Here is a 19,665-nt window from a genome sequence, read left to right as displayed (position 1 = left end):
AGCAGAAACTGATTTAAACCTGTAGCAGAACAGAAGTTCAGAGCACATAAACCACTTTCAATATGGCCAAAATGAGTCTGAAATGCACCTGGTTGAATGCAGTATCAGACTTAACTGATTTAGGTCAAATGAGTTTATAGAACTTCTGTGCCTGATCCCTGCCGCATTCACGTTAACTCACAGATCCCCAGCATCCCAGGATACTTTGCAGCCCTGGGCTGGGTGGGCTGCCTGCTCCTCCACTCCATAGCCAGAGTGATATCACTGCTCTAGCTGACAGAGAAGGGGACGGGGGGAAACCCTAGCATCACACCCCAGCTAGGGTCTGCCTGGAGGGGGGTAAGGGAGATCCCTGCTTTAGCAGAGAAGGGGTGGGGCAAGACCTTGGTCTAGACTGGTTAAGTATGGTGGGGGGGATTAAACCCTGGCCCTGGCCCACACTGACCCTGCCTGGCAGGCATGGGGGAGGAGCCCTTGGAGGCTTCTTCCCCTCCATAGAGTAGAGAGGGGTGTGGTGAGGTCCCCCTCAGTGTGATGGAGTAGGGGGGTTAAACCCCCAATCTGGCCAGCACCAACCCCATTTGGGGTTTACCTGGGGGGGGTGATGAGTGGGGGGGAAGTCCTAGAGCCCCCCTCAACTCGAGCACAGGGAGGTCATGGCCACACCCTGGCCTGGCCCAACTGATTATGACTGGGGGAGGGGTCTCTGTCTCACATACCTGGCTGGCCCATGCTGGGCCACAACCTAGCCATGCCCCTCCCCTCTCTGCTCAAGTGGGGAGGGATTAGAGAAACCTCCCACCCCCTGCCCCTGCCAGGCAGATCCTAGCTGGGATCCATGTGGGCCAGCGTGGGGATTTAAACCCCCCACATTGTTCATTATTCATCCAGCTGGGCCAGGACCCCCTCTCCACTTGAGCCGTGGTGGGGGAGCCTCCAAGGCCTTCTCTCCCAGCTTCCCTCCCTTACTTTCAGCAGTGCCTGGCAGACTGGGAGGTGTGCTCTAGCACCCCTCAGCTTCTGGCCTGGTCCACTGTAGGCATGTAGCTGCATTTCCAGAATCATAAGTGAATGTCTGTTCACTTGCTTATCAGTTCAATCTATGGATTAACCTGCAAAGATTGAATCAATTCAGCCTTGGGCTTTTTGACCATCTGTACTTAGCTTTGGAATTTGAATGCCTCTCCCTCCCACCTTTTTTTTCTTTTTTTTAGTTTTGTGTCTCAAGCCAAATTAGCCAACTCAGTTTTGAAGTCTATCAACTGAGCAGAGTTCAACTGTTCAAGTCTGTGTGGTGCTACAACTGGGAAGTAGCCTCCCTCCCAGACTCTTCAGCCTGGGGCTTCAGATATTCCCAAACCACAGTCTTGCTTGTTCCTAGCTGAAGAGATAATATATGCCAGGGCCCAATAAGTGCAATCCCCCTCACCACCTACTCTTTTTCAAGTCATTGTGAGCCATGACACTGCTTTATGTCACAGAAAGTATTCTGACAAACATGAAAAGGAAAAAAAAAAAACACCCCTGCCCAAAAAAAAAAAAAGTTTTACCAGAAGAAGCAGTGCATTACTTTGACCAGGCTCCACTTGATCGGGCACTTCAATGGAGCTTTTTGGCACTTTTATCTAAAGTTGATTCAATGAGCTATTAGATAAAAGTACCAGAAAAGTCCTGCTGAAGTGCCTGATCTATATAGACACTGGGTGAGCCAGGTCAAAATAACACAATGCCTCTTCTGGGCATGAGCTGGGCTCAGCACAGGGACATGCTGAGTTTCAAGGAAAGTGTCTTTTTTAAAAAAAGAAAAAAGTCTGTAAGCAGGAAATGGGGGAAATGTTTTTGCATTTTTCCCCCAACTTACTCCTTGGCCTTTTGACCAGTAGTGAGACTACAGGGCATCTAAACTCCAAGGCTTCCAGGCTTGGGGCTTACATGAAGGATGCCTGCCACAGCATCACAACCTCTGAGGCCCTGATGTGCTACATAGTATCACATCAAGAAATCAACTTTTGGACTTTGCCCAAGGTGATACTGGAACTGATTTAACCTGAGTTTATACTACAGATAAGTGCTGCTCAGGAGTGTTTCTGAAACACCTGTGCTAAAACTTTCAGCTGTTTCAAAAAAAGGTAATATGTATCACTTTTAGATTAACTTAGTCTATGGGCACTCTATGCAAATGGCTACAGCCAGGGTCTGACTGTAAGGGGAAGGGGGGGAGGGGCTGCCAGGGAAAAGAGCTGGGGACATGCAGAGGGCAAAAAGCTATCTGATCTCCCAGGTTTATTTTCCCTGCTGTAGCAGTGTGTGGGAGGGTACATTTGAGGGAAAATCGCCAATAACTAGATTCTATACCTGGAAAATTGTAACAAATTTATAATTCTTCCATATATAGAATCTAATTATTGGGGGACTGTCTTATAATCAGAGTTACCTTCTATTGGAGTAAATACAATAATTATTAAAAAAAAGAAGCAACAATTAGATAAGCCTTTGGATACAGAAATGTATGTATGCAATCAAAATAAATAAATAAAGCAGTGGAATGCACTTTTGCCATGTAAAACAGTTAAATATTCCAAGACGACAATTTTCATTTCTGTTATAAAAGTGATAAGAAAAACTAAAAATAACCCTGCAGTTTTTTAAAAAAAAAAAACTTTAAAAAGTCTAATTACAGTGAGAAAGAAACCAACAGGACAAACTCAAGAATTTCATGGAAAACGCACATTATTATTTTATGTAGCATGTAGGTCTACTACTAATGCTGAGGCAAACTGAAGACTTTATTCACACTGGAGATGGATTTCAATCATACTAATGTAACTGGTCACCAGTGTACAAAAATCTACAGTCTAGCCCTAAAAATCTTAGTTCTTCCTCACTCTCTAACAGAATAAAGCATCAGAGTTGTAAGGAACCAAAAGTAGTGTTCTAGGAGTTTACCTAAATTGCTTCCATAAGAGAGAGGACAAAGCACACATTATAGTGATGCTCCCAAGAGTAGCATCAATGTAATTAGACATACCCTGAAACATGGTCCCAAAGGAACCACACTATTCTATATCTGCCATTCTCCTCAAATTCATCAAGAATCTTGACCTACATGTTGGAAAGTTTTCTTTATGTTACTTTAATTTCACCTTTTCTCCAGCATCTTCTTCTAATTAGAAACATGTTCTGTAAAAGATGAAGCAAAAAGCATGGAACTAAGAGACACTGAAGAATGTTGCAATCCAAGCTGGCCAGTAAGCTCTTATACTTTAATCTGTTACAGAACAGTGTGAGAGTTCACAAGGCAGATGAGGAGAACAACAGAGAGAGAGAGAAAGCAAGGGGAAAGTAAACGGAAGGGGAAAGATGGGTAAGAAAAAGAAAAAACTAAATGGGAAGAAAACTAAGTAAAGGGATACAGAATGGTAAGAACGAGCCTATCACAAGGTGATGGGCAGGTAGAAAAGAGTATCAACAATTATTTCTTGCTTTTTGATCCCAGAAGATCTAAGTAGTACAATTTATGCCAGAGATTAATAAAAACTCATTTCTTGAGAGGTAGTTTAAATGGTAAGTAAAATGTGTAGTAGATTCCTTCGGAAATTTAGAATTATTTTTCTTTTTTTAATAAATGACTCATTTAAACTCCAGGTGTTTTCCGGAACACCAAAGCATGATAGTATTTTCACTTAAAGAAAATGTTTCCTAAGGATAGAGCATGGTGTTGAATACTCCGACTGACGTACACAGACTCTACTGATTTACATAAAGAAATATTCTCTTAGGTCATTTCAAGCACTTTTGAAACTCGCATCCTATGTTTACTAATAATTCTTAACGAACAAATATGTGCAGAATTTTGCCCTTACCTTTAGAGTTTGCTGGAACTACATAAACAATGTCCTTGGAACAATGATACTATATACAAAAGTAAAAAAAGACTAAACAGCTGAGGTTAAGAACATATTTACTAGAAGACTGAAAGATGCCTGGTGTGTCTTATTCCACTTGTTCACAACAGAATGGTAGCAAACAGCTCTGAACTCTGAAAGTCTAAAAGTAACCTTTCTTCTGTTTAAATTAAGCACATTTCTACCATGACAATTTTACAGAACCCAAAGGGTTTTCTTGTCCGGGGGGGATGGAGGGGAGAAAAAGCTAATCATTACTGTAACACAGCAAGCAATAGTGGCCGTTCCATATCTGTGAAGTTGTCAAAACTACCAACTTGCTCAGAAGATTCACCTTTAGTTCTTCAACTACATCATCTCCTCTTTGCTTCTCTGCTTCCTTCTCTATCATATTTGCATATTTACAGAACACTTAATACTTAAGCAATCATTAATGTTCTAATGCATATATCAAAACAGCAACTATTGCTTGCCAGTCTTGAAATAGCACGACTTCTAATGTTGCTCTCCTTTATTTAAACAAAATTAAGTTTTGTGCTCCCTGCCAAGGGTTGTTTACAAATTATTAGTTTCTTCAATAACACCACATACTTCAATATCACATCCAGAAAAGATAATGTATTTTTAAGGATTTTCAATTACTATAAACACATTATCTTTGTAGCTACAACCAGACAGGTTCAATACAAGTTTTCCTGATTCTAAGTCTATAACCAAAAAAGCTGAGTACACCATGACCAGGGTTGGTTCTAATTTAAGACAACGTAATTTATACTGGGAAACTGTCTTAATTCTTTTTCTAGATAGATCTAAACGGGTATTTTTCTTAATTGGCAGCATATTAATCAGCAACATATCATGGGGCAAAGGGGCCAAGAAGCCCTCTTGGCTGAACACGGAAGTCTAAGAAGGCCTAAGGGCAAAGAAGGAGGTATACAGTCTGTGGAAACAGGGGGTAGGCACCAAGGAGAAGTATACATCCCTGGCTCACAATCGCAGGGAATTAGTCAGGAAGGCCAAAGCAGGATTAGAACTTAGGTTGGCAACAAAAATTAAGGGCAATAAAAAGTCCTTCTTCAGGTATATAAGGAACAAAAGGAAGGCGCAAGGTAGCATAGGACCCCTACAGGACAAACTAGAGCAATTGGTGACAGAGAGGGGACAAAGCTGAGCTCTTCAATAAGTTCTTTACATCTGTATTCCTAGACACAGACCAAGGCAAATCTCTCAATTGGCTCACAGATAGACACAGGAGTGACACCAGTCCACCAAATGTTAGTGCAGACTTAGTGAAGGGGCACTTGGAGAGGCTGGATGTGTTCAGATCAGCGGGCCCAGATGAACGTCATCCAAGGGTGCTAGAGGAATTGGCCAGTGCCATAGCAGAGCCACTGTGGCATGGCTGTTTGAGCACTTGTGGTGCTCCAGTCAGGTCCCAGAGGACTGGAAAAGGGCCAGTGTCATCCCTATTTTTAAGAAGGAGAGGAGAGAGGAACCAGGAAACTATATGCCAGTTAGTCTCACCTCTATCCTTGGGAAAACTCTGGAAAAAATCATTACGCATCACATTTGTGCGATCCTAGCAGGAGAAACAATGCTGAAAGAAAATCAGCACAGATTCACTGCAGATAGAGCCTGCCTGACTAACCTTGTTTTTGTTATGACCAGGTCAAAACATGCTTAGGCGCAGGAGTCAAGGTAGATGTCATCTAGCTAGACTTTAAGAAGGCCTTCAATACAATATCTCATTCTGTTCTTGTAAACAAGCTGACAGGCTACGACGCAGATGATTACATGGTCAGGTGTGTGGCAAACTGGCTTAGGGGTTGCACCCAGAAAGTGGTAGTGGACAGGTCAATATCAACCTGGAAAGATGTGGGCAGTGGAGTCCCGCAAGGTCAGTCCTTCAACTCCTGCTAGTTAATGTCTTCACCAATGACTTGGATGAGGGTGTGGACAGCACCCTGTCCAAGTTTGTATATGATACCAAATTATATGGCAAAGTTAACACATCAGAGGGTAGGGAACGAATCCAAGTGGTTCTGGAAAGGTTAGAAAAATGGGCAGTAGGAAATAGGATGCAGTTCAACAAAGACAAGTGCAAAGTGCTGCACCTGGGCAAAAAGAACCATGAGCACACTTACCGGTTGGTGGATGACCTTCTCAGCAGTCATAGTTGACTCCAAGATGAACGTGAGTCATCAATGTGATGAAGTGATGAACAAGGCTAACCACAATTTATCATTTATTAGGATGCATGACTAACAGGTCCAGGGAGATGATGCTTCCCCTCTATGCAGCACTGATCGAGCCACAGTTGGAGTACTGCATCCAGTTTTGGGTGCCACACTTCAGGAGGGATGCAGAGAGTTTTGAGAAGGTTCAGAGGAGGGCCACTTGTATGGTCAGAGGCCTACAGGCAAGGCCCTATGAGGAGAGACTGAGGGACCTAGATCTCTCAGGCTTTGCAAGAGAAGGTTGAGAGGTGATCTTGTGGCTCTCTATAAATTCATCAGGGGAGAGCAGCAAGGAATATGAGATACTCTATTTACTAGGGCACTCCCTGGAGTAACTAGGAACAATGGCCACAAATGGACAAAGAGCAGATTTAGGTTGGACATTAGAAAGAACTTCTTCACGGTAAGGGTAGTCAGAATCTGGAATGGGCTTCCAAGGGAGGTGGTGCTCTCCCCTACCTTGGGGGTCTTCAAGAAGAGACTGGGCAAGCACCTAGCTGGGGTCGTCTGACTCTGGCGCTCTTTCCTGCCCAGAGCAGGGGGTCAGACTTGATGACCTACTGAGGTCCCTTCCAACCCTAACGTCTATGAATCTATTAATTTAACCAAAGTCCAAAATTTCATAGATTTCATAGATTTTTGGGGGTCGGTAGTGACCTACCAGATCATTGAGTCCAACCCCCTGCCCTGGGCAGGAAAGAGTGCTGGGGTCAGATAACCCCAGTCAGGTGTTTGTCCAATCTCCTCAAATACCTCCAAGGAAGGGGACAGCACCACCTCCCTTGGAAGCATATTTCATATTTTGGCAACGCTCACTGTGAAGAATTTTTTCCTGATGTCCAATCTAAATTTGCTCTCCTTCAGTTTGTGTCCATTGTTTCTAGTTACCCTGATGGGAACCCTGGTAAACACTGTATCCCCTATTTCCTGCTGTCCTCCCCACAATGAGTTTACAAATGACCACAAGATCACCTCTCATACTTGTCTTGCAGAGACTGAAGAGATTCAGGTCCCTCAATCGGTCCTCATAGGGCTTATCCTGTAGGCCTTTAACCAGACGGGTGGCCCTCCTCTGAACCTTTTCCAGGTTATCTATATCGCTCCTGAAGTGTGGTGCCCAAAACAGGACACAGTACCTGAGGCCTGACCAATGCTGCATAGAGGGGAAGTATCACCTCCCTAGACCTGTTTGTGATGACCTACTTAAGCAAGAAAGAATGCGGTTAGTTTTGCGGTTAACTCTGAGATCCCTTTCTGCAGTTGTACTACTTAGGGTGGTACCTCCCAGGCTATAGGAGTGTTGAAGATTCTCCTTCCCTAAGTGCAACACATGGCATTTATCTTTGTTAAACTGCATCCTATTCTGTTCCACCCAATTCCCCATCCTGTGCAAATCTGCCTGAATTTTCTCCCTGACCTCTAGTTTGTTTACCTTCCTGCATAGTTTGGTGTTGTCTACAAACTTGGACAGAGTGCTTTCTACTCCATCATCCAAGTCACTAATGAAGATATTGGACAGTACCGGTCCCAGGACAGATCCCTGGGGGGACTCCACTGCCCACATTTCTCAAGGTAGAAACCGAATCATCCACCACCATTCTCTAGGTGCATCCCATAAGCCAGTTTTCCACCCACTGGACTGTGTAATAATCTACATTGCAACTGTTTAGTAAATGTATAAGAATTGGGTGTGACTCTGTGTCAAAGGCTTTTTTGACACACAGTGTCAAAACCAAGTAAATAACATCTACCACTATTCCTTCATCCAAGCATTTTGTGACATGGTTGTAAAAAGAAACCAGGTTAGTCAGACAGAATCTGCCTCCTATGAACCTATGCTGGTTGCCCCTTAGCATTATTTTACGTGCTGGTCCCCCACAAATGTGATCCTTAACAATTTTCTCAAAGGTCTTGCCAAAGATAGAAATGAGGCTAACTGGCCTATAGTTACCTGCTTCCTCCTTCCTCCCTTTCTTGAAAATAGGGACCATATTGGCCCTTTTCCAGTCCCCTGGGACCTGTCCTGACCAGGAGTGCTTAAACAGTCAGGCCTGTGGTTCCATTATGACTCCAGCTAATTCCCTAAGTACCCTAGGATGAAGATCATCAGGGCCTATTGACTTAAATACAACCAAACCCTCCAAGTGCCCCTTTACTAGGTCAGTGCTAACAGTTGCTGGGTTGGTATTCTCTCTCATGCTTACCTAAAGTCCCACTGGGATGCACGCTTGTATTCATGTCCAGGAATACAGATGCAAAGAAATAATTTAGGAGCTCCACTTCGGCCAGCCTATCTGTTACCAGTTGCCAATTATTGCTAATATAACTGATTTGATTCTCAATGTATACACAATTAAAATGTAAAACCATATCTAGGGATCTCCAGAAATCAGAAGTACCCCCGCAGCAACTCCTTCAACATTTTTGTTTGTTTGTTATGCTGCTTGCCCTCCCCATTCTGATTGGTGGAGGGACCCTGCTGGCTGGGTTGTTTGCCACTGATTGCCAGAGAAGTGAAATCTACAGCTTTAAATATGCTATGGTTTTTGCCTCCCTGCTGGTCAGTAGCAAGTGGATCCACCACTCTGCTCATCAGCAGCAGGGAGGCAGGAACCACTGCATATTTAAAACCATGGCTTTTACTTCCCCAGCTGGCAGGGCCCCTTTGTTCATGAAAAGGAGGGGCCAAGTGGCAACATGAAAAAAATAAATAAGTTGCTGCAAGACGTATTTCCTCCACGATTTATAGAGATCCCTATGCATTCCATAATGCAATTTATTGCAAAATTTGTCCATTAAACAATGACACTCATTCATTAATAATGAAATTTCTTATTTTGTATATTTCATACTACTGAGTCATGGCTCTAACCATGCTTTCAAAGATGTATGAAATCCTTGAATATACAGTAATGTAGAGAAGTATATTCTAATAATTCTTTTTATCACAAAATAGGAAAATAAAATAAATCTACCTTTAATAACTATATTAATGTATTTACTCAAGACAGAGGTCTGAAACCCCACTTCAGTAATCAACTGGATTACTTTGCCAAGTTTATAATGAAAGCAGAAATTCCTATTTAATTATTGTAATTTTCTGATATTTTAGTTCTCTGTCGTAAAAATGTATTTATGGGGGAAGGCTGTAAAGTGTCAATGCCACAAAAGAAAATGGAAACAAGTATATAAAGCAGTACAATTTCAAACACAAATAGCCATAGTCTAAATATGTAACTGTCATAATACAGAGAGAGTCCTGGGGTCTAAGATTTCTCCCATTCCCTTGAGTAATATCTGATTAATCTAGCACAAGGGATGGTCATCCCATCTCGGAGAAAGGGTAAAAAAGGGCACAGCAACCCCCTTGGCTCAGCAGGGAACTTGAGAGCCTCCTATGCCTCAAAAGAGAGGCTTATGAAGGATGGAAGGCTGGAACTACCACAAAGGAGAACTACTCAGCACTGGTCCATAACTGCAGGGAGCAGATCAGGAAAGCCAAGGCTGCAACCGAGCTCCATCTGGCTTCATATATCAAGGATAACAAAAAGTCCTTTTTTAGATATGTAGGGAGTCTGAAAAGAAGCAAAGGTAACATTGGACCCCTGCTGAATTAAACGAGACAGCTGATAACCGACATCCAGGAAAAGGCCAATCTGTGTAATGGGTATTTGCAACAGTCTTTCATCAGTCCAACGGGACTGCCCTGCCTAGCAACAAGTGGTAAGGCCAGGGTGAGGGAGTATTTATACCCAGCATTGGTGTTGATCTAGTAAAGGAACACCTTGAGAGGCTGGACACCTTGAAGTCAGCTGATCCTGACAGATTACACGCTACAGTACTCAAGGACCTGGCAGCTGTCATAGCCCAACCATTGGCAAAAAATATTTGAAAACTTGTGGCGCTCAGGTGAAATACCTGAAGGCTGGAAGAAGGCCAACATGGTACCTATCTTCAAGAAAGGGCAAAAAGTAGATCCCGGGAATTACAGGCCAATCAGCTTGACCTCAATCCCTGGCAAGATTCTGGAGAAAACTATCAAGGAAGCCCTTCTAGATAAGCTAACATCCTGAGGGATAGCCAGCATGAGTTTGTCATGGGTAGGTCTTACCTGACCGATCTCATCTCCTTCTATGACCAGATGACATATCACCTGGACAAGGGAGAAAAGATAGATGCTGTATATCTGGACTTAAAAAAGCCTTTGATCTGGTGTCCCATGACCTCCTCATGGAAAAATTGGCCAACCGTGGCCTTGGCTACACCACAGTCTGATGTATGGGAAATTGGCTCCGAGGTCGGATCCAGAGAGTAGTAGTCAATGGTAGCGAATCATTATGATGTTCTGTGACCAGTGGCATCCCCTAAGGCTCTGTCCTTGGACTGGTTCTTCTCAACATCTTTATCAATGATGTAGACATTGGTGTCAGAAGCGCACTGGCTAAGTTCGCCGATGACACTAAACTTTGAGGCATAGCATCCACATCTGAGGACAGGCTGACTTGGATAAGCTTAGTAAGTGGGAGGATACACACCTGATGATGTTCAATACTGATAAATGTAAGGTATTCCATCCCAGGGGAAAAAACCCCGCAGCATACTTATAAGCTTGGAAGTTCTATGCTTGCTAGTACCATGGCTGAAAGAGACTTGGGGGTCATGACTGACCACAAGATGAACATAAGCCATCAATGCGATGTTGCAGCTGGTAAAGCAAACAAAACTCTGGCTTGCATCCATAGATGCTTCTCAAGTATATCTCAGGTTGTCATCCTTCCACTGTACTCGGCCTTGGTGAGGCCACAGCTGGAGTACTGCATCCAATTCTGGGCTCCACAATTCAAGAAGGATGTTAAGAAGCTTGACAGAGTCCAAAGAAGAGCCACACACATTATCAGAGGGCAAGAGAATAGGCCTTATGAAGAGAGGCTGGGAGCCATGGGACTCTTCAGCCTGGAAAAGCGCAGGCTCAGGGGAGACCTGGTGGCTGCTTATAAGTAGATATGGGGTGTACATCAGGATTTGGGGGAATGTCTGTTCACCAGAGCACCCCAAGGAAAAACAAGAACCAATGGTCATAAACTCCTTCAAACCTGTTTTAGGTTGGACATTAAAAAAAAAAAAAAAAAAAAATCTTTACTGTCCAACCTCCAAGACCTGGAATAGACTCCCTCCAAAAGTGGTGCAGGGATCTACTCAGGACTCTTTCAAGAAATGCTTGGATGTTTATCTTGCTGGGATCCTTTGACCCTAGCTGACTTTCTGCCACTGGGGCAGGGGGCTGGACTTGATGATCTTCAAGGTCCCTTCTTTGAAATCTAGAGAAAGGCAAATTTGATATTCACCAATATCCAGCAGGGACAAAGGGTCCCAGAGACTCCAGACAGGGGCAGTGCTGTTATGAAGTGGGACTGTGTAAGCCCGTGTAGAGGAGGGTGCAGCAGGGAACCTGAAGAACTGCAATTTGAGGTGCAGAGTAGGGCTGCAGAGGGCAGCTAGAAGGGCTGCACCAGGGGCTTACTGCATAGGACTGACATGGCAGCTTGAAGGGAGGTACATGGGCCAGCTCTGGAAAGGTGAGAGCACAAGAGCAGTTGCTTGGTGAGGGGCTAGAAGCAAAAGCAGCCCAGCATAGGCACAAGGTTACACTATGTAGCGTAGATGAACTGACGTGATCCAAAGTTTCTGCATGGTGGTGCCAGGAAGTGAGTAGCAAAGCCCAAAGGCCTATGAGGGGTCACTCAGAAAGAGCAAGGCCAGTAGAGTGTGGCCCAGTAATGGGCACTATGCAAGAGGCCCCTATGAGAAGGGGGCAGAGTGCAAAACGCCTCTGTGAGAGGAGGGCAGTGCATAAGTGTGTGTGAAAGAGGCTAACAATGGTTTGAGTTTGCCCCAACCTCAGACCAGGGAGCAATAATAATCTGGCTGCCATCTGCGAAGCAAGGGCCATGGAGTAGGGGAGGTTTGGAGGTGTGGATAGCATGCCCTGGCATTGGGGTAGTGTAAGGGCAGCCTCCCACTTAATAAATCATGTTAACATTCAAATCATGGCAGGCGAGTTGGGGTAGACTGCCCTAGGCAGGTGGGCAGGCTGACTAGTGATCTGGCCTCAAGGTTGCCTTGTGTCACAATGTGTAAGCCCATGAGGGGCACGGGGGAAGGTTTCAATCTCTGGTGACATGGTGTTCTTTGCTGCTGACAAATATTTCATATTTGGTCATTGGGAGGGCCACATACCTTTGCACTTTCATCATTTGTTTCTAATATTTATATAATAAAAGTGTTAAAAGTAAAGTATTTATCTCTCTATCTCTCTCACTGTAACTTCTAACTAAATTTATACCTGCTTGCTTCCTCCTGGTTTATTATACTCTCCATTTTTTTGTATTTTCCCTTGTGACAGACCTTAATCTGGCCAATGGACAAAATCTATTATGGGGAATGTATACTTCAAAAAAAATTAAGTTTAAGGCATGCATTGTTAGATTCTACTTGAATGTTATTTTTATGGGAGAAAGGTCCATCCAGAAAAGTGGTTTTAGATTATGAAAAGTTTTAAGTTGCTAATAATATTCACTACAGGCTCTTTATCTTGTCAACTTTCTTCCACTGTGAAAATTCACATAATCAGATACAAGTTTAAACTGAAAAAAATGAGTATAACTGTCCATAAAAACTAAACCAGCTGGTTGCATTTGCTCTTAAATCCCCTACAGAAGCAAGCTTTTTGGTAAATCAAGTAAAACTTGAAGCTACTCCCATAAATAATCTATTTTCTTTTTTTTGTAATGTTGAGATTATTTATTGACCCTTGTGATATATGGGGACTCATCAAAATGTGTTGTTTTCTTGCAAACAGGGGATATATCAATCCCTGTCAGCAGCTTTACCCAAAAAAGTAGGTGTACTTTATATTCTTTCCTCATTTCCATTGCTTAAGTCAGTAACTACCTATGCCTTCCACTGCTCTTAACTATTTTATTTGGTGTGCTCCAGTAGCAAAAAAGGAAACAATGCATACTTAAGGAAAATTAGATGTGTCCTCCTTTTTATTATGAGCACTTAAAATGGAGGTCCAGTTCCAGAAACATACAAAATGTAGCCCTTATGTAAACATATTGAAGGCTACAAATAAACTCTGTAGTGTTGCCTTCATAGCAGATAATAAATCACCATGCCAGTAAGATAAAAACAGAATTTGGATATCCAGGCTAGGAACAGAAATTCAAAAAGCCCAAGCCTGAACTGATTCAATTGGTGCAGGTTAGTCAAACTTGCAGATCTTGAACTAATTTGCAAGTGCATAAATGTTCACTTTTGAATCAAGAAATGCAGGCACATGCTTGCAGTGGCTCAGGCTAGAAGCAGCGGGGGGGGGGAGAGAGCTCCCTTCTATAGTGCTAAGCTGAGCGGGGGTGTGGCCAAGCTCTGACAGGACACTCTGATTAGGGAGGAGTTTAAACCCCCACCCTGCCTGCACAATCCCCAGCTGGGGTGTGTCTGGAGGGGCAGTGTTGCTATACACAAGCCCCTGGTTAGGACTCTGAGGCTAGGGGGAGAGGTGTTGGGGGAGAAGGGAAGACTGCTTGTGTGGACTGCATACATCTGTTGATGATACTGAGGTTTTCAATCTTCCTCTCTCTGCTTCTTTATACTTTCTGCAGCAAACTGATATGCAAGGGAGCCAGGGAGGAGCTGATAATACAAAGTTTATCACCCCATCAAGAAAAAGAAAAAGCCGCTCTCACTAGTTCAAGCTCTTAAACAGCTTTTTCCAAGGAAGGAAGGACATTACTGTCTTACCTGCATATTAGTTCCGAAAAGGCCTAAGCGGACAAGTTGCCGATCACTTAAACCAGTTTAAGTGTAATTTCTATCCATAGCCCAGAAGAACATAATGGAAAATGATAGCAGACAAGATTAGCTAATTGTTTCCCCCTTCTCAAGTGGATACTGTCATCTAGCTGAACTACTGATGGTTTCATTTCAGCAATTAACTTGTTTTACCTCTATTTTTAACTAACAAATTGCCTGTCAAAAATGACGGGTGGGCAGGGACACAGGCCTGCATCCAGTCTCCCCACCGTTTCAGGTCCTGGCCTGTTTCCACCCCCATCCCCACCTGTTCAGGTTTAGACCCATTCCCCCTCCCCCGCCAGTTCAGTCTGGGCCTATCCCCCCCCAATCGGTTTGGGTCCATTCCTCCCCTCACTGGTTCAGATCCAGGCCTGTTCCACTCCACCGGTTCAAGTCAGGGCCTGTTCTAACCTGCCTCCCCCCTGCCCAGTCAAGTCCATTCCCTGCCTAGTCTGGGCCCATTCCCCCCCTTCCCCACAACTGGTTTGGGTCCGGGCTTGTTTCCCCCGTCCACTGCCAGTTTGGGTCCAGGTCCATTCCCGCCCCCCCCACTTTAGTTCCAGGACCGTTCCTTCCCCTCCCTCATGTCGCACCCCTGGAGAAGCTGCTTATGATTATCCCATGGACCGGCCTGGCTGGGGTCCCAGTCACTGTGAAAGGGCCACGGCCAGGCTGGGCTATGGTGCAATCAAAGCCCCATGGCTTGTCCAAGGGCATAGAATGGGAGAGGCAAGGGAGGACATGTGCCCCCCCGGTTACTCCCATATGTGGCCCCATGTGCTTCACCACCACCACCACCACCTCCTGCCACTCCACCCCATGCTGCCTCCCTGGGTAGAGGTGATCAGGGGCATGATGCGACAGAGCGGGGCATGCTGCTGTGGAGCCATGTGACACAGAACTTCCACTTCCCTCCCTCCCTGCCACCTCCTGTTCCCTGCTGGCTGTAGTCTGGGGGACACCACACTGTACCTCCTGAAAACAGGAAGCAGGGAGGGAAAGGTGGTGGGGAAGGAGGGGTGTGTTGGCAGCACAGTGTGTCATGCTGTGTGGCAGTGCCCCGCAGCAGGGCACCACACAACCATGCCCCGTGGCAAGCAGTGCACTGTTCTTTGCGACAGGCAGTGCCCTGCACCCCATGCCCCTGGCCACCTGGCCCGCTCCCTGGTCCCCAATTGCCTACGCCTCCTCCTGTCTGTTTGTCTCTAATACTCCTGGCCAGTCAATCGCCATCTATCCTATGGGTGGCACATGTGCAGTTGGCCCAGAACACTATGGACAGACAGACATTCTAAGGCTTTTATTATATTAGAATGCTACCAGCCACCTATTCTGGGTAACAGTCCCTCAGAGATTTTTTTTTCTCACTGCCTCACTTTCTTCCATATTTTCCTGTCTGTAGATCTTATATGCGAAAGTAACCCACCTGTATCATTTTCCCTTTTCCCCTTCAGAGACTGGGATTATCTGGATAGCAAGTGGGCCCCAGCCTCTAACACCTCTTACAGTTTTGGCATATGTAGACTACAGATTTCATTTTTAAGAGGAAATTCTGCAAACCATCTTGCTTTACAACAGGAACAAGTTAAAAGCAAAGCATATCCTAAAGTTAGCCTAGTTTCCTTGACAGAATGAAGGGGAACATTTCAGAGTAAAAAGTGAATTAATCAAATTCATTAAGTATTACTCATGCAGTACAATAATTAGCTATCAGTTAGTATTTATAATGAAACTTTGAAATGTGTTGCTACTATTCCTAAACAGAAGTAAACTGATTCTGGGAAAACAAATGTCAAAATTATTTTTCTCTATTTATTTATTTTATTTAAAGTTAGTGAACGAAATTAGTGTGCCAGGTTGCAGTGCTAACAAAATTAATATTAGAAGGAATGTTGCTTATAACTGTAAATTACCAGAGCTGAATTCTAATATAACAGTGCAATGGAATTGATAAAACTCTGATTACCTCTGCTTCTAAACTGACTCCCACTACAGCTGATCAGGCACTATTTATGAAAATGAAGTTATAAACAAAGAAACCATCTAATACTTGAAATATGCTATAAAAATAAACAGAAACATGAATACAAAAGGGAGTTCCATGCCCAAATCCCCATTACAAACATCCATGTAATAAATTTTTTTTTTTCAAATGAATCCCCTCTGACCCAGCACAACTGCAAAGAAAACAAAACAAAACAAACCACTAAAATATGCCATGGAAGAAAACCAGGTATGATAAGCACACTACTAATAAATTAATCATTACTATTATATGTATTCTATCCAAAAAGCGACTGAAAGATTCCTCTAAAATCATCTGGAGACTGAAATATGGTCAATGAGAAAAGAAAGCAAAACCTTCTCTTATAGTTTTCAAGGCAAGACAACACCAAAAAAAAAAAGGGCATTTAGCAAATAACGACAAATAATTAAAGTATGAAGTCACCATCTTCTTTGAATAGATGATACAAAAATGCAGGGCAAATCACTGCATTCAGCAAAAAACCAAACTTGTTATTACTCAGATTTGAAAATGTACAGAGGCACACTGATACATCAGTCCATATTGTATCAGCACAGATAAAAAGAAAATTGACATTATTAACAATCATTTTTTTTGTGGCTGATAACACTGGCAATAAATGCATGTGTGCAGCTGAATCAAGCATGAGGCCAGGAATATAGACCGGCAACTTAGAGAGCAGTGTCTAGCCAGTAAGTCGGGGGGTGAATGGGCATGGGGGAGGGAATGGGGGTGTAGATTGAAGCCTCCATGGTGAGGGAAGGAGTGGGGCTGGGGCAGGCACTACTCAGCCAGGACAGAGCAGGGCACAGGATGGAGCCATGGCAGGGTGGGGCGGTGTGTTCCTGCCACTGCATGGACCCCCGGAGGAGGCACAGATCTGTGCATGAGGTTACGGCAGGCTGCCACTGCATGCTCAGGGCTGGAGTCTGTGCTGGCTCCTTCCTGGTGGGGAGGCTGGGTTTGGGCTGTGCTCAGGGTGGGTGGCAGTGGTGCTGGGAGGGGAGGGCTATGGCAAATCTTGGAATGGCTATAGCCCCCCTCCCCACCCCAGTACCACACCCCGAGCCCAGAACCCAACCAGGAAGTAGACAGTACAGCCTCCAGCCCTGAGTGTGCAGGAGCCCACCCTCACCCCACGCACAGATCCTGGGGTCACATACTCCCCATGCCTCCCCGGGGGCGAGCACAGTGGCAGGATCCATCCCCTCCCCACCCTCTCTGGACAAGCTTCGGCTCAGTCCCACACACCGCCCCAACTGTGCAGTGCCTGCCACTGCTCTAGCCCCAGTCCCAACCCCACTCTCTACTTCACTGCAGGGGCCTTGATTTGCACCTGCCACACCTCTTCCCTCCCCACCCCCACAGACTTACTTGCCAGACACTGGTCTTCAAGCTGCTGGGTTGCATATCGGTAATCAGAACGGTTATCAGCCAATAGGGCTGGTTAATAAGCAGCCATTGGCATCAGCCCAAAAAATGTTTTTATCAGTGCATCCCTAAAAATTTACTTGCATTGCATTCTCCAACAATAAAAGAAATATAGAATATGAGATGAACTTAAATTTGTGAGGTAAAAGAGGGACATTTCATTTTGGAAATATTTATCATTATTGAATTAGTTATTTAATGCAACACGTTTAATAAACTTCTAATCAACAGCACCTAGCACATTTGAAATGAAGGTGAAATTTTACATAAATTGAAAAACAGTAAACAAATCCCACACATTTATTTCATTGTAGACATTTATAGAGAATTTAAGATGCAAATAGTTTTGTTTCAAGAAAAAAGGCAACTATTTGCTACTGGCTTCAAACCTGATATTGTCTGTACTATTTCACTGAGGTGAATAACTGGTTTTAGTCAAATGTAGCACATAGTTCATTATATTTAATATATACATTCAAAAGAAACAATGAAGTTACCAGATGATATTGTTCAATTTTTTTTTAACCACTCCAGAGACTTGCAACAGAAATCTACGTAAGGGAGACTCAATGAGATGAGAAACATTTGGCTCAAGGATTGCTGGAGACAGCACAAAAATCCAGGACCTAGTGGACATGATCACCCAACTATCCCTCTATTTCCCTAGACCTCACCAGAATACACCTCAGATAAAAGAAATGGTGCAGATGGTGGTAGTCTGAGTTACTACTAGAGATAAAGTATGTTGTGGTTAAAAAACAACATTCGGAGAATTAAGCATATGTGCACACAAAACAACTGGCATTGCCTTCTGCATGTAATTCTGACATACAGTATCAACAAAATGGTTGGGTTAGTACACTATACAACATTCTCCATGATACAGTACGAGAAACTCGGATTCTTAGCAAATAACAGGAAACCAATAAATCTGCTGCAAGTTATTAAGTACTCAAGGAAACAAAATAAAATTGAAAGTTAAAGGTAGTATGTACATGCAGAATATACTTCATAAACATAATTGTTTCTATTTAAATAAAAATAAAGAGAAATATAGAGTCCACAATAAATAGTATTTAAGGATTATAAATGTGTAAAATTAAATTTGGTTTAAGAAAAGGGACCTTAAACGATGAAAATGTTTCTTGCTACTATGTTTACATATTAAAACACACAACTACATGAACAGAATAAAGTGGCATATCACAAGAGGGGAAAAAACAAAAAAGAGTGTGTTAACTGTAACATTTAGCCACCTATAAATTAGGATAGCTAATATTTTAAAAAGTGAAAAATGACATTCATAATGAAAACAGAGAATGACTCTCAACTATAGTACTGCTACCAGTTGCTTCTATAACAACAGCACACAAACATAGGGCAGTCTATTACAGGAAGCTTTCTACTTCAGTTAATTTTACTTTAGTTAAACATGGATACATTTAGTTATTCGCACTAGATAACTGACTGCTTTGGATTAACATCACACAGTGAAAGTAATACAGCCATTTACTGTAATTATTTCCTTTAGTGTTATATGACATTCTGGTTCAACCATCTGTTTGCATTTATAATGTAATGCTTATGAACAGAGGCTATTTTAACATCATTATGTAACCAAATACATCCAATAAATTCTGAATATACCAGCAAAGTATATATTTTATTAATGTCTAGTTTATTATACAGAACAGTTTATTATTTTCTTTCCAAAGCTATCTAAAAGAAAATTAGCATTATAACAACATTATAATAATTTAGATGGAGATAGTTTTAATTTTTGCTGAAAGACAACAAAACAGGAACACAAATTCACTCTTCTTTTACAAAGTAAAATAATGAGCTATTAATATCTTAGCTAGCATACCTAGAATTTAGCTATAACCACAGCTAACTATGCTTCAACAACTATTTATCAATTTACTTGCACTGTAAATTTATCAATTTACTTGATTAACAATTAATCAATTTACTTGCACTGTGTCAACATCTGTGGGATTAGTGTTGACAGGAATTCATAAATATATCACCAAGAATAGCTTGCTCAATCCTCTTGTTAAAACAGTAGGCATGTGTAACACCCCACAAATTAATGTCAACCAGTTCCAACTTAAAGTATGAATTTCTCTCTAGATACAAATCCTGCTGAGAAGTGGAAACAGCATTTGACTTAAAAATCTTCAACTCACCTTTTCTCTTTAAAATGAGA

At 43.0% G+C, this 19,665-nt stretch overlaps 1 protein-coding gene across 4 annotated transcripts in view; it reads right to left on the bottom strand.

Moving 5' to 3' along the window:
- DIAPH2 (diaphanous related formin 2) overlaps positions 1-19,665 on the bottom strand; it is a 768,551-nt gene that overhangs the window by 410,307 nt on the left and 338,579 nt on the right. The gene's annotated exons all lie outside the window — the stretch shown is intronic.

The sequence above is a fragment of the Crocodylus siamensis genome, chromosome 8 (assembly GCF_052110815.1).
Source record: "Crocodylus siamensis isolate JL-2025a chromosome 8, ASM5211081v1, whole genome shotgun sequence".
Lineage (NCBI taxonomy): Eukaryota > Metazoa > Chordata > Crocodylia > Crocodylidae > Crocodylus > Crocodylus siamensis.
The sequence above is the reverse complement of the archived record's forward strand: the minus strand, read 5'-3'. Positions and strand labels throughout refer to the sequence as shown.